This window comes from Rhinichthys klamathensis, unplaced genomic scaffold (assembly GCF_029890125.1).
Source record: "Rhinichthys klamathensis goyatoka isolate OS25496 unplaced genomic scaffold, OSU_Roscu_1.1 h1tg000677l_1, whole genome shotgun sequence".
In the NCBI taxonomy this organism is placed as follows: Eukaryota; Metazoa; Chordata; class Actinopteri; order Cypriniformes; family Leuciscidae; genus Rhinichthys; species Rhinichthys klamathensis.
In genome coordinates, this window is record NW_026607109.1 from 280,001 (window position 1) to 292,500 (window position 12,500).

At 39.6% G+C, this 12,500-nt stretch overlaps 1 protein-coding gene across 2 annotated transcripts in view; it reads right to left on the minus strand.

Annotated features, from left to right (window-relative positions):
* Window positions 1-12,500, minus strand: part of zmiz1a (zinc finger, MIZ-type containing 1a) — a 62,348-nt gene that overhangs the window by 49,658 nt on the left and 190 nt on the right. The window lies entirely within an intron of this gene.

A 12,500-nucleotide genomic window follows, 5' to 3' on the forward strand; every position in this document is an offset into this window, starting at 1 on the left:
AACATCATTAAGTATGTTAATTAATCAATTTCCCTTGTGGGGACATTTGGTCCTCACAATGTAATAAAAACAAGAGCACACATAGCCACACACCCACACCCACACCCACACACACCCACACCCACACACACACACACACACACACACACACACACACACACACACACAGGGATGGAAATTAACTTTTTTGTCCACCTGCCACTGTGACTCAACGCCATTCAACATTTTTACCAGCCACTTTCTTGTTTTTAACCGACATTGTGTAACTGTATGTGTATGTGTACTACTTTGTCTTGTAATTATATGTATTATACTTATGTTTTTGTACCTCGGCGCTTTTTTGGCCAGGTCGCCATTGTAAATGAGAAAGTGTTCTCAATGTGCTCACCTGGTTAAATAAAGGTTTTATTTTTATCATTATTATAAAATTAATACTACAAGATCTAGAGATAGTTCACGTAGTGCAGTGGTTCTCAACTCCAGTCCTCGCGACCCACTGCTCTGCATATTGTGTATGTCTCCCTTATTTAACACACCTGATTCAGATCCTCAGAGGCTAACGAGCTGAGGATCTGAATCAGGTGTGTTAAATAAGGGAGACATACACAATATGTAGAGCAGTGGGTCGCGAGGACTGGAGTTGAGAACCACTGACGTAGTGTAACAGCGCAGTGCTTCTAGGTTGTACCATAGACAGTAAGAGAAATGGACACAGCGACCCCGTTGATTTCAACGGAGAGAGTTGAAGCCCAACATGGGCACTCACTTCCTGATAGCCAAGCGCACTGCGCAGGCTCACACTGAGCTTGACGACGTAGTTGTCACGTGAGCAACCGTTCTGACCTTCTAGTAGCTGTGCCGAGACAAATCTGAAACAAATCTGTTGTTGAAATATTTTGTCCCGTTCCTTTTATGAACTCTCTATCTATGGGCTTATCCCTTGACTTTATGCCTCCATGTCCACCCGATTGCCTCATAGACAGTAAACGATTGCCGACGAGCTTCTACTTCTGTCTATACGGTAATGTCTCTACTGTGCGACAGAGCGTCCCGTGGTTATGACGCAATCGTTAGCCTATTTTTACAAGAATGGCTTCTACGGGGCCACAACGTAAGATACAAAGTAATGGAGCCTTTTATACATTGTCGTGTTTCTTTAGAAATAAATAATGGACAAATGGAGTCTTTGGACGCCTCAGATGTAAAGTTATTCGCTGTCAAAGTGACGCCAAAATGAATGGGAGTCAATGGGATGCTAACAGTAGGTGATAGCCAGCTACAATGGCGGCCCCCGGAGGCAGCTTCAACTTCCGGCGGATGGATTACCCCCTTGGGTTGTACACAAGCGTGCCGCACAAGCCCTGAAAAGTGAAGCCAAAGCGTCTCGATCGCCCCCCCGGTGGCCGGTCCCAGTATAGCTCATAAGCCCCGCCTCCCCGTGTTATTCAACGGCACGTGAGACCAACTAAACAATTAAATTACACTTCAAATATCGTTTTCCCAAAAGATGATTTCTGTCATTTACAGTAGTTTTTATCACGCTGATGTAATTTCAAGTGTTTGTTTTTAAAGTTAGTTTTTAGTTAGTTATTTGATGCGGTGGTGGTGACGTCATGATTGACAGCTGTGATTGACAGGTTCTCTGAGCGAAGTGTGACTGAAGGACCAACAGACTTTTTTTCGGGATCTACGGAGGACTGAGGAGATTGAGCTTTAAATTTAATATCTAAATTTCTATAATTAATTAAAAAAAAGTGCAGGAGCGTGTGCTTGCGATTGCTTCTGCGAGAGTGAGGGCGGGGCCTTGATTTCCCGGCTTTACTTCCTGCGCAGGTCTGGTCCCGAGATGTCAGCGCCATATCGGGACACTGGCGGCTTCACTTCTGACCAATGGAAAGAGAGCGAAGGGGCGTCGTCCATCTTTTTTTACAGTCTATGGTTGTACGTCACACGCATCACACACATGACCAGCGTCGGCCAATAGAAATACACAGAAGCGCTGTGCTGTTACACTATGAGAACTCACTCGAGGCCCACAGAGAAGAACATGATTAGTTAAATAAAGTCTTTATTTTTGTTTGTTTTTTGCGCACAGAAAGTATTCTCGTCGCTTGATAAACTTAAGGTTGAGCCGCTGTAGTCACTCGGACTATTTTAACGATGTCTTTTATAACTTTTCCGGCCAGTTTCGATCCCTTAGAAGCCTATGGAGGAGTGATCCAGCTCTCAGATTTAATAAAAAATATCTTAATTTGTGTCCTGAAGATGAAGGAAAGTCTTACGGGGTTGAACAACATGAGGGAGAGTAATCACTGACAGAGTTTAAATTTTTCGGGTGAACTATCCCTTGAAAACGCTCTCCAAAGCAGTGGCGTAGGCAGAAATTGTATTTTGGGTGGGCCAGTGAAAATGTGACTGGGCTTATAGTTTAAAAATGACTTCAATAATAATTAACATTAATAGACAAACTGAAAAAACAGTTACACCTTTATATTCGGCAAATCATCATGTTCAACCAACAGAGCTCAATAAAGGCTGGACAAACCAGTATAGACAATAACCTGTCTACTTTATTCTATTCAGCAGTGCAAATACAGTTCACCCGAAAATAAAGTAAGCTAAAATAATAATATCACAGTTAGATCGGCGGATAAACCCGCGTCAGGCTGACGGGGAGAGAGGGAGCAAGAAGCGGCCGGCGCCAGCACCTGACTAGCCTTCTCCTGGGGTAATGAGTCTGAAGAACTGGGCTGGGTGGACTCGGAAGATGAAGGCAGTGGCGTGTCTTCTTCCTCAACTCTTGCTTATTTCAAATAGCACATTAAAGTAAGTTGTTTAGCCATTATTGTGGCGCCGGCGCCGCTGAGAGTTTTCCTGTCGGAACCCATAGCAACCAATAACGTTCCGGAGAGAGGCTTTCTACAACTTGCTTCACCAGTTAAATTTTGTTCGGAAAACAAATTAAACACACACAGCAGTCAACAATTAATCAGGTATATATTAATATATTTTCATAAATACATTTGAATAATAAAAATAAACTAAAAATGTATTTTTATCAAACTTGCCTGGGCGGGCCAGTGAGTAATGTGGGTGGGCCAGTGCCGCCCTGGCCCAATACTGGCTACGCCCCTGCTCCAAAGTGGATAACTTTGAAAAGGCCGTTTTCGTGTTGTATATGGACTGTCAAAACGGAGGTATTTAAAAACGATGACGCAAGTTTAGTCATGTGACGCACATTGTACCAATAGATATTCATGTTTATAGTGGTATTGTGCCTGTTCTGTGGTTTTCACTTTCACACAGTTGCTAAAATATGCTCTTCATATCACAATCCTGCAGAGATGACAGAAATTGTACTCATGTTTGCTTAGAGCAGTTGTATAATGTACAATTTGTGAGCTTTTATGAGGGTTTACCCATGCGCTGTAAGGCGAATTTAGCGTTTTCCGACGTGTGGGACGTGAGGAACATTTGGAAAACGCTAGTGTGGACGGAGAGCGTTTTTAAAACGAAAACGGCGTTTTCAAATGTATCCGGATTAATGTAGACGTAGCCAGAGATAAAACATGCGAGTGTGTTTCAGCACAAGATCATCTCTCAGTATCGGGACGCACGTCCACCTGGAAGGAAAGTAATATCTCGGATCTGCTGGTGTTCACGGCACCGGAACGCTTTCATTTCATTGTGATGGAGACGCAGTCGAGCGTGACATTATCATGTCAACGGTCTGCAGACACTCAGGGTTTGTGATGGAAGATCACAGACGATGAAGCTCAAACACTGCATGTACGGACACACACTTCAGCCACACACACATCCAGTCAGTGGCCAGTAAATGCCCAAAAAACTGCTCAAATCACAATTCATCACAAACCAGTCTTACAGAATACAGGCAGATCTGAAGGGGTTTTAAAGCCAAATTTAAGGCTTTTAAAGACCTTTTTTAAGACCTGCACACATGAAATGAATATCGTATTGTGGGTCAATGTTTACGGTAACATCCTAAACCATAAACTGACTGATTTAGACAACTTTACACTTCAAATAATACAAGTTTGACAAAAACCTCCCATTTCAGCATTTTTCTGTAGTCAATAGTTTTATCCCTTAAAACTCATCTTTGATCACCAAAATTACATATTTAAACGGTCTTAAAAAATATATTTCACATGTCTTAAAATGTCTTGAATGTAACTTGACACCCTTGCCTCATTTAGTATGCGTGGTTCTATGAATATGCAAATGAGCCCCGCCTCCACTCACTCACTCAGCTCAGAGATCCACTGGTTGACGATCACACGTTGATCTGATTGGTTACAAGGTCGTTTGTGACGTCAGAAACACCAGCGATGTGTTTTTGAGACTGTCATGCGGGGACCCTACAAGCACTTTATTGTGTGTATTCCTGTCACATGCAAAAATATAAAGTCAATAAATATCAAATTTTCCAGTTTGTTTTGCTAGTATTTATTTGTTGCCCCTGACAAATTTACATATAGTTCATGAATATTCAAATATCATTTAACCCTCTATGGGACTATTTGTGAAATCACAACTATATAATATTTTGCATATATTTAAGACTAAAATCATTTTCTGCATCTGACCTTTGACTTTTTGTTTTTTAGGGTGCCGTCATTTATAACAGACCTTGTCCTATTATTAGGGTAAATAATTTTTGTGCAAATTGTCACACACATACAAACGTATTTTCACCATCTGAAAAGTAGTGTTTATTATAAAAAGCTTTATTAACATTCCATTTCATCTTGTGCTACTATATTTGCAAATTATTATATATACACAACCTCAACATTTTGGTCCAAATCTGTTTGACTTTTTTCTATAGAACTCAAAAAAATTATAATTTTAAGACCGTTGTCCAACGTATGGATGGACATAAGTCTTCTGCTTCATTTGTTTTTATTTTTAGGTGAACTATCCCTTTAAGAAGAAATCGGGCAACCAAATTGACTACAAAATATTTGATGTTCCGCCCTCTTACGTACTTCCGCTCAATTTTCATTTTCCTTCAGTACTACGTCTGGGATTGTGGTGTATTCTTGGGTTTTCTCTGGTCAATTTTTTACCGGGCCAATTAGCGAGCAGAGGGAGTGTCTGAGAACGGTGACGCTGATGTCGTGCGCTAGTTTGAGTCGTCATACGTCACGACCAAACGTCAGCGATTGGTTAAGGCAGATCCAGAGTGGCTCTGGGCAGATCCAATAGTTTTAGACTTCAACAGAGGACCGCCTACAAGGAAGTTAACGCTTGTCAATGGAGCGAGGCCACACTATGTACAAATGAAATGTACCAGGCTAACAAAATACTACCAAACTAGCTGCTTTATTTAAGTAATTTAAGTAAAACCTTGTTAAGGGCTAGTGCCAGAACCGGAAACATTCATTCGAACTGTAACCCGAATCACTTCATTAGGGGTGTAACAATATATCGTGCCACAATATATCGCAATACAAATACGTATTGTGGATAATGACAATATGTATCATGGATAGTTCACCCAAAATAAAAATTACTGTGTGAGAAAAAATTTAGTGTTTTAGTGTCAGTACTACGTTAAACTGCTATATATAATGTTGATTATAATGTATAATAATGCAATGGGGGGATATTTGTGGGTTCTGATTAGGGATGGGCGATATGGACTTAAAAATATATCACGATATTTTCTGGCATTTATTGCGATAACGATATCAATGACGATATAAATACAATACCATATTCACCCAAGGGCGTAGATTTGGTTTGAACATTGGGGGGGGTTGAAGTTTGGGTATGCCTCCTGATATTGTGATCATGGTATAAATAATGGGGGGGTTGTAATGCATAGATTTAAATATTGGGGGGGGTTATATCCCCCCCATCCCCCCCACAAATTACGCCCCTGTATTCACCACTGTTTATGGCTACAAGTGATAGCTGCATGCAAAGTAAAATGTACCCTTCACCAAATAGGCTCCTATAAAATACCAATTACCGTACATAAAAAAATAATAAAAAAACAGTAAAACAGTAAACACCATCCCTTGCAAAAATGGAAAAGTTGCATACGTTTCTTCTGTAAAAGTGCAGATAATGTTTAAATAGTGCAACTATACTGAAAAACATCACACAGTAATAATTCAAATCATTTACAAGTTTGAAATATAAAAAATCTAACAACGAATAGTTATACTAATACTACTACGAATTCTGATACTAATAACAATATAAACCACACTAAGGATTGATGAGCTGCTGGGTTCATGAATATCATCACGTCTGCGTTTGCGCATTAGTTTCTGCTTGCTCAAAGCTGAATAATTCCAAATGAACTCCATTATTTTTACAGGAAAATACAGCAAATAATATAATTTACATGTAGACGTCATGTACACTTCAATTCTGCGTGGTATGCAAGACTCTCTCTCTCTCATCGAGTGCGTGAGAAACACGGAGCGCTCTCAGCAGTGACAGCACGTCATGCGCCTCAGTGTTTACTGCGCGTCAAATACACTGTGTATTCATTGAGATGAACTGATATAGTGGGCTTTACGGATCACTTGAAGGAGAGCGACAGTCTCAAGCGCTCAGTCAGTGTTCGGCGAGATGGGCGGATGAAAATCTGTGTGTACCAGTTCCAGATTGTAGAGGTAGTTACTCGTTTAGCGATAAACTTCACCTCAGCTTCACGTCCGCCTTCCGCCATGCGCGTGAGCTGCGAATGCGTCCCGTCATAGGCTTTATCGTTATTATCGCGGGAAGACTAATGGTGTGTTCACACCGAACGCGAATAGAGCGTCAAATACGCGTCTATCGCGTTTAGTTAGACGCTTGAACATTCGCTCGAGTTCAAATTTTTCAACTTGCGCGGAAGACATTCGCGGCAAACGCGTCGCCCAATTCGCGTCATTCGCAACGCCCGGCGCGAATGATGCGTTTATTCGCGTCTTTGCACTGACTTTGTATGTAATCTACTCGCCCAAATAATTAAATTCGCATTCGGTGTGAACACACCATAATTCTTATCGTGAGGAAAAATGTTAACGATATATCGCAAACGATAATATATCGCCCATCCCTAGTTCTGATAATGCCAAATGTCTGATGTGACCAGTAAAAAGTGGCCTACATTATTTTAAATATATCTAGTCAGTGACAGCAAGCATATTTATCTAAAATAATTCTGTATTTTGTTATTCTGGTGTCTCTATTGTCCTTGGGTTTCAGCACCAAGTCCAAGCCTATTCATTTAAACCCACAATGTAATATCAAATTAAGCATTTTAATCAACAGTACATTTTTTTGTTAATATTTTATCATATGTCTTGGAGTATCGCAATAATATCGTATCGTGATATGTATCGAATCGTGACATGAGGGAATCGTTACACCCCTCCCATGACAAATCATCTGTGTGTGTAATAAATAATTGTGATTCTCCATAGCATCATAGACCACATGAGCACAACGTTAAACACACACTGACCGACCTCTGCTCAGCCGCTGATAAGTGCATGTTTTGCGAGTGTTTTCGTCCTGACTCATAGACTGAAAACATCACATTCTCTCACCGGCTGCAGATAAAATCACTCTTGTTTTCGGAAGTTCAACAGAGACTGACGCTGTTGGAGGACAGCAAACAGCATTACGTCACGCGACAGTGAGAGTTTGACTGAATGAATCGATGATCTCAACCCACATCAGTCATGTAAGATCACGAGAACAGGATTTTTCTGGCTCTTTTTGGATCGGATGAGTTGTGAGCAATCGTTTACATCTCAAAACGTCCCACAGACCTAATCTTTTGTATGATGTAAATGTGCAGTGATTGCAGGACACACTCTTAAAGGTCTGTTTTATCGGTCTCTGGAAGCCCATTAGCTGGATCCGGTGCACTCAGACACCGGCTTGGCAATTCTTCTCAATTTTCCTGACAGATCTGGTGTATCAAACTCATTTGGCTGAGTGCACCGAGTCACAGAGAGACACTTTCAGTTCAGCCAATGTGTGCTAATGGCTCTCATCCACATCAGCCAATCATAAACACACATCCCACAGCACAGGGCCAATAGAGAGCCTAAGTCCCTCCCCTTCCGGTCGACCACCATGGGACCTTATTTCGGAAAAATATTGTGTGGTAGTCAATGGCGAGAGACGACAAATATTTTGATCTCGTTTGAATTGTGCCCTGAATTACACATATGATGTTTGTCAATTTAAAAGATACATTTTAAAGTCAAGAAAGTCGCAGTTTGATGTAAAACTGTTGAGGTATAAGACTGTGAAAATACGTAATTACAAAGACTACAAACCCCAAAGGCGCACATTTTCTCTCAATGAATGAAGCTAACTTTACTGAAGCTAACTTTACTGAAGCTAACTTTACTGATGCTAACTTTACTGATGCTAACTTTACTGAAGCTAACTTTACTGATGCTAACTTTACTGAAGCTAACTTTACTGATGCTAACTTTACTGAAGCTGACTTTACTGAAGCTAACTTTACTGATGCTAACTTTACTGAAGCTAACTTTACTGATGCTAACTTTACTGATGCTAACTTTACTGATGCTAACTTTACTGAAGCTAACTTTACTGATGCTAACTTTACTGAAGCTAACATTACTGAAGCTAACTTTACTGAAGCTAACTTTACTGAAGCTAACTTTACTGAAGCGCTAACTTTACTGAAGCTAACATTACTGAAGCTAACTTTACTGAAGCTAACTTTACTGAAGCGCTAACTTTACTGATGCTAACTTTACTGAAGCTAACTTTACTGATGCTAACTTTACTGAAGCTAACTTTACTGAAGCTAACTTTACTGATGCTAACTTTACTGAAGCTAACTTTACTGATGCTAACTTTACTGAAGCTAACATTACTGAAGCTAACTTTACTGAAGCTAACTTTACTGAAGCTAACTTTACTGAAGCGCTAACTTTACTGAAGCTAACATTACTGAAGCTAACTTTACTGAACCTAACATTACTGAAGCTAACTTTACTGATGCTAACTTTACTGAAGCGCTAACTTTACTGAAGCTAACTTTACTGAACCTAACATTACTGAAGCTAACTTTACTGATGCTAACTTTACTGATGCGCTAACTTTACTGAAGCTAACTTTACTGAAGCTAACTTTACTGAAGCTAACTTTACTGAAGCTAACTTTACTGAAGCTAACTTTACTGAAGCTAACGTCTGTCATTGTTTCTATAGTCTTGCGTTATAATCGTAACGTTACGCCGTCATCGAGTGTTTGGTACCAGACTGCACACACACCAGCAGCGGATCTCGCTCGGTGTTTCGCTTCCCGGGAGATGTAGTTCATTGAGCGATTTTCACATAAAACTAAATGTTACTCTTCTGTTTTATGACAAACTGCGACTTTCTTGACTTTCATAATTATCTTTTAAATTGACAAACATCATATGTGTAATTCAGGGCACAGTTCAGACGGAATAAAAAGATAAGTTGTCTCTCGCCATTGACTACCATACATATGTTTTCCAAAATAAGGTCCCATGAGCCGGAAGCGGTTCATAAACCGATCAATTTAAAGATACAATTAGGGTTTTAACACACAAACAACCAGCACAATGTCAAATTAAAGCATCTAAACAAGAAAAAAGAAGAATCTTGATCAGTGCTAATTTTGAACTCTGTGTAAATTCATGTGTTGTTGTTAGGCAAGTAAACATCTTCAGTAAATTATTTATATTTAATTAACTAGGAAACTGTCTAAATTGAGGTGTGGTAATGTGTGTTTGTGTGGCGTCTGTGCGAACGGATGTGTTTTTGGATGTAGCCAGAGGTCAGTGACCTTTCCACAGATCTAAACGCTGGGTGTTCGCCAGCCATCTGACCTGACCTCTGTGTGTGTGTGTGTGTGATGTAGACCGACTCGCAGGCGTCACAGCGGAGCAAGATAGATTATCGCAACACACCCAAAACACACACCAACGTAAGACACACAAAATGCCCTCTCTGGATGACCGTCTGGTTAAAATGAGTTCAGGCCCATGAAACCAAAACTAACAATTCTTATGTTATCTTTAAATGGAATATTGCAGCATTTATTCTAAATGATTTATCCATGTGCATCATTATTACGATTTTATATTGCGATCAATCTTCAATCCGTCCATCTACTTTTCCAAGTGTATCGGAGAGATTTTATCTTTTATGTTCTCGTAATAATGTTAGGAGAGTAATTTAGTCCGAGAGCTTTCTGTCCCTCCATTGTAAATGTGTGTACGGTATACTGTCCTTGTCCAGAAAGGAAATAAAGACATCATCAAAGTAGTCCATGTGACATCAGTGGGTTAGTTAGTGTGTGTTGAAGCATCGAAAATACATTTTGCTCCAAAAATAACGACTTTATTCAGCATTGTATTGTCTTCCGGTTCTGTTGTCAAATATGCTGTCTGTCATTAATGTTCAAGACAAAATCAGTCACTGCTCTTGACCGAATAACTTTAAGTAGTTTTAATAAGAATCAATGTACAGGTGAAACTCGAAAAATGAGAGTATCGTGCAAAAGTTCATTTATTTCAGTAATTCAACTTAAAAGGTGAAACTAATATATTATATAGACTCATTACATGCAAACTGCAAAGTGAGATATTTCAAGCCTTTGTTTGTTATAATTTTGATGATTATGGCTTACAGCTTATGAAAACTGTATAATAAACTGATAAGGTTTTCAATCCACAGTAAAATGAAGCGAACGAATGAAGTGTCGTCCAGGAAGGCAATGCAAAGATCGTGTTTTTCCACAACTTGCCACTTCAAACGTCTTGTAATCCTCTATGGTTTTGTTTGCTGGAGTAATCTTTGCATCTCTCTCATATTTACTAACACATGTGTGAATAAGTGGGCGGGGCTAAAGAGGCGATGATGTAGAAGTAGGCGTGGATTTTCCTTACATCATAATGTGACAAAATCCAAAACGAGTCATTTTGTTATAGACTAACAATGAAGTTTTGAGTATTTTTATAGTACAATGACCTCTTATATGTCAAAAGTTCAAGGAAAATTAGATTTCTGAATTCATGACCCCTTTAACAAATGATGCTACACACACTGCTCTATGTCAATGTGTCTTTTGTCCACATCTACAGCTGAATACGACCCGCTCACACACACACACACACACACACACACACACACACACACACACACACTCTCTCGGGCGAGGCTGTAAAATCCCTCCTCAGATTCACGGTTCTGGACACTGAGTTTACAAACACACGAGAGACATGAGAGCGACCAGAGCTTGCAATCACTTACATCACTCTCGTTTCTCCGAGCAAAACACAGAAACCAAGAATCACGTCTGAGTTTATTTTTAATATGCATAAACAGCAATAGAACAAATGGAACATTATGCAACTCACAGTACAATCACTAGCGACTAAAGTCCACTCACTGTAAAGTGGAATTTAAGGGCTGGTCAATGACTCAACTAGAGAAATACCTCCAACACACACACACACACACACACACACACACACACACACACACACACTCACAACACACAGAGAAATGGTTCAAGAGCAGCTTTATGTCTGGTTTTTGGTTCTTGTGTTTTTGCACAGATGTCCAGGCATGAAACAACAGCATCTTCTCTCACACACACACACACACACACCTGCTTTTACTTTAGACCCACAAAAACACATTTATGACCTTAAAAGTTTTCACGCTCAATAATTCAAATACTGACATTTTTGTTTTTACTTTAAGAAAACTGAAGTAACACTTCACATTGTCCATGTTGTTACAATACAAACTATTATATAAATATAAAACAAACTATAAAGCGCTATATAAATGCAGTCCATTTACCATTATATAGTGACCAATAGCGTTTTCCTCTCTATTATTAGGTGTGTATAAGTATATGAATGCCATGTGTATATTGTATTAGTTAAAAGTGTTAACCAAAGAAGAGATGCAAATTAGCATATGCTATATTCTCTATACAATGCGTATTTTTCAGCTTTTTGGCTGAAATCATGTTTTTTAAATCAAAATCAAGTGTTATTGTAGCCTAATAATGTGTGATTGCAAGCAACCCTACCGATTAAAGTGAATAGTACCTTGTTATTTGTGTAAAAAAATAAGTAAGAGACTAAAATGAGACCTGTAGTGTAAACTGTTCTCCAAAACAACCACAAACATTCAACAAATGCAACACAAAATCCGTGATTGTATGAATGAAACCAACGCGCATTAGTGCAACCATGTGTGCAAAACATCCGAATAATTTCCCGAACCAAGCAATGAATGAATGAATGAATCCACCGAATCTTTTAAACATAACTTAATCATCCGAATCGAGATGACTAAACCTGATTTAATGATCCGAATCGCGATCCCGCTTGGAACCGATTGCACGCACACGCACACGCGCGCGCGCGCACCGTCGGAACACCGGGAGCTCGTGCACCGGAGATGAAGATAACTCAAAACTCAAAACTCAAAACT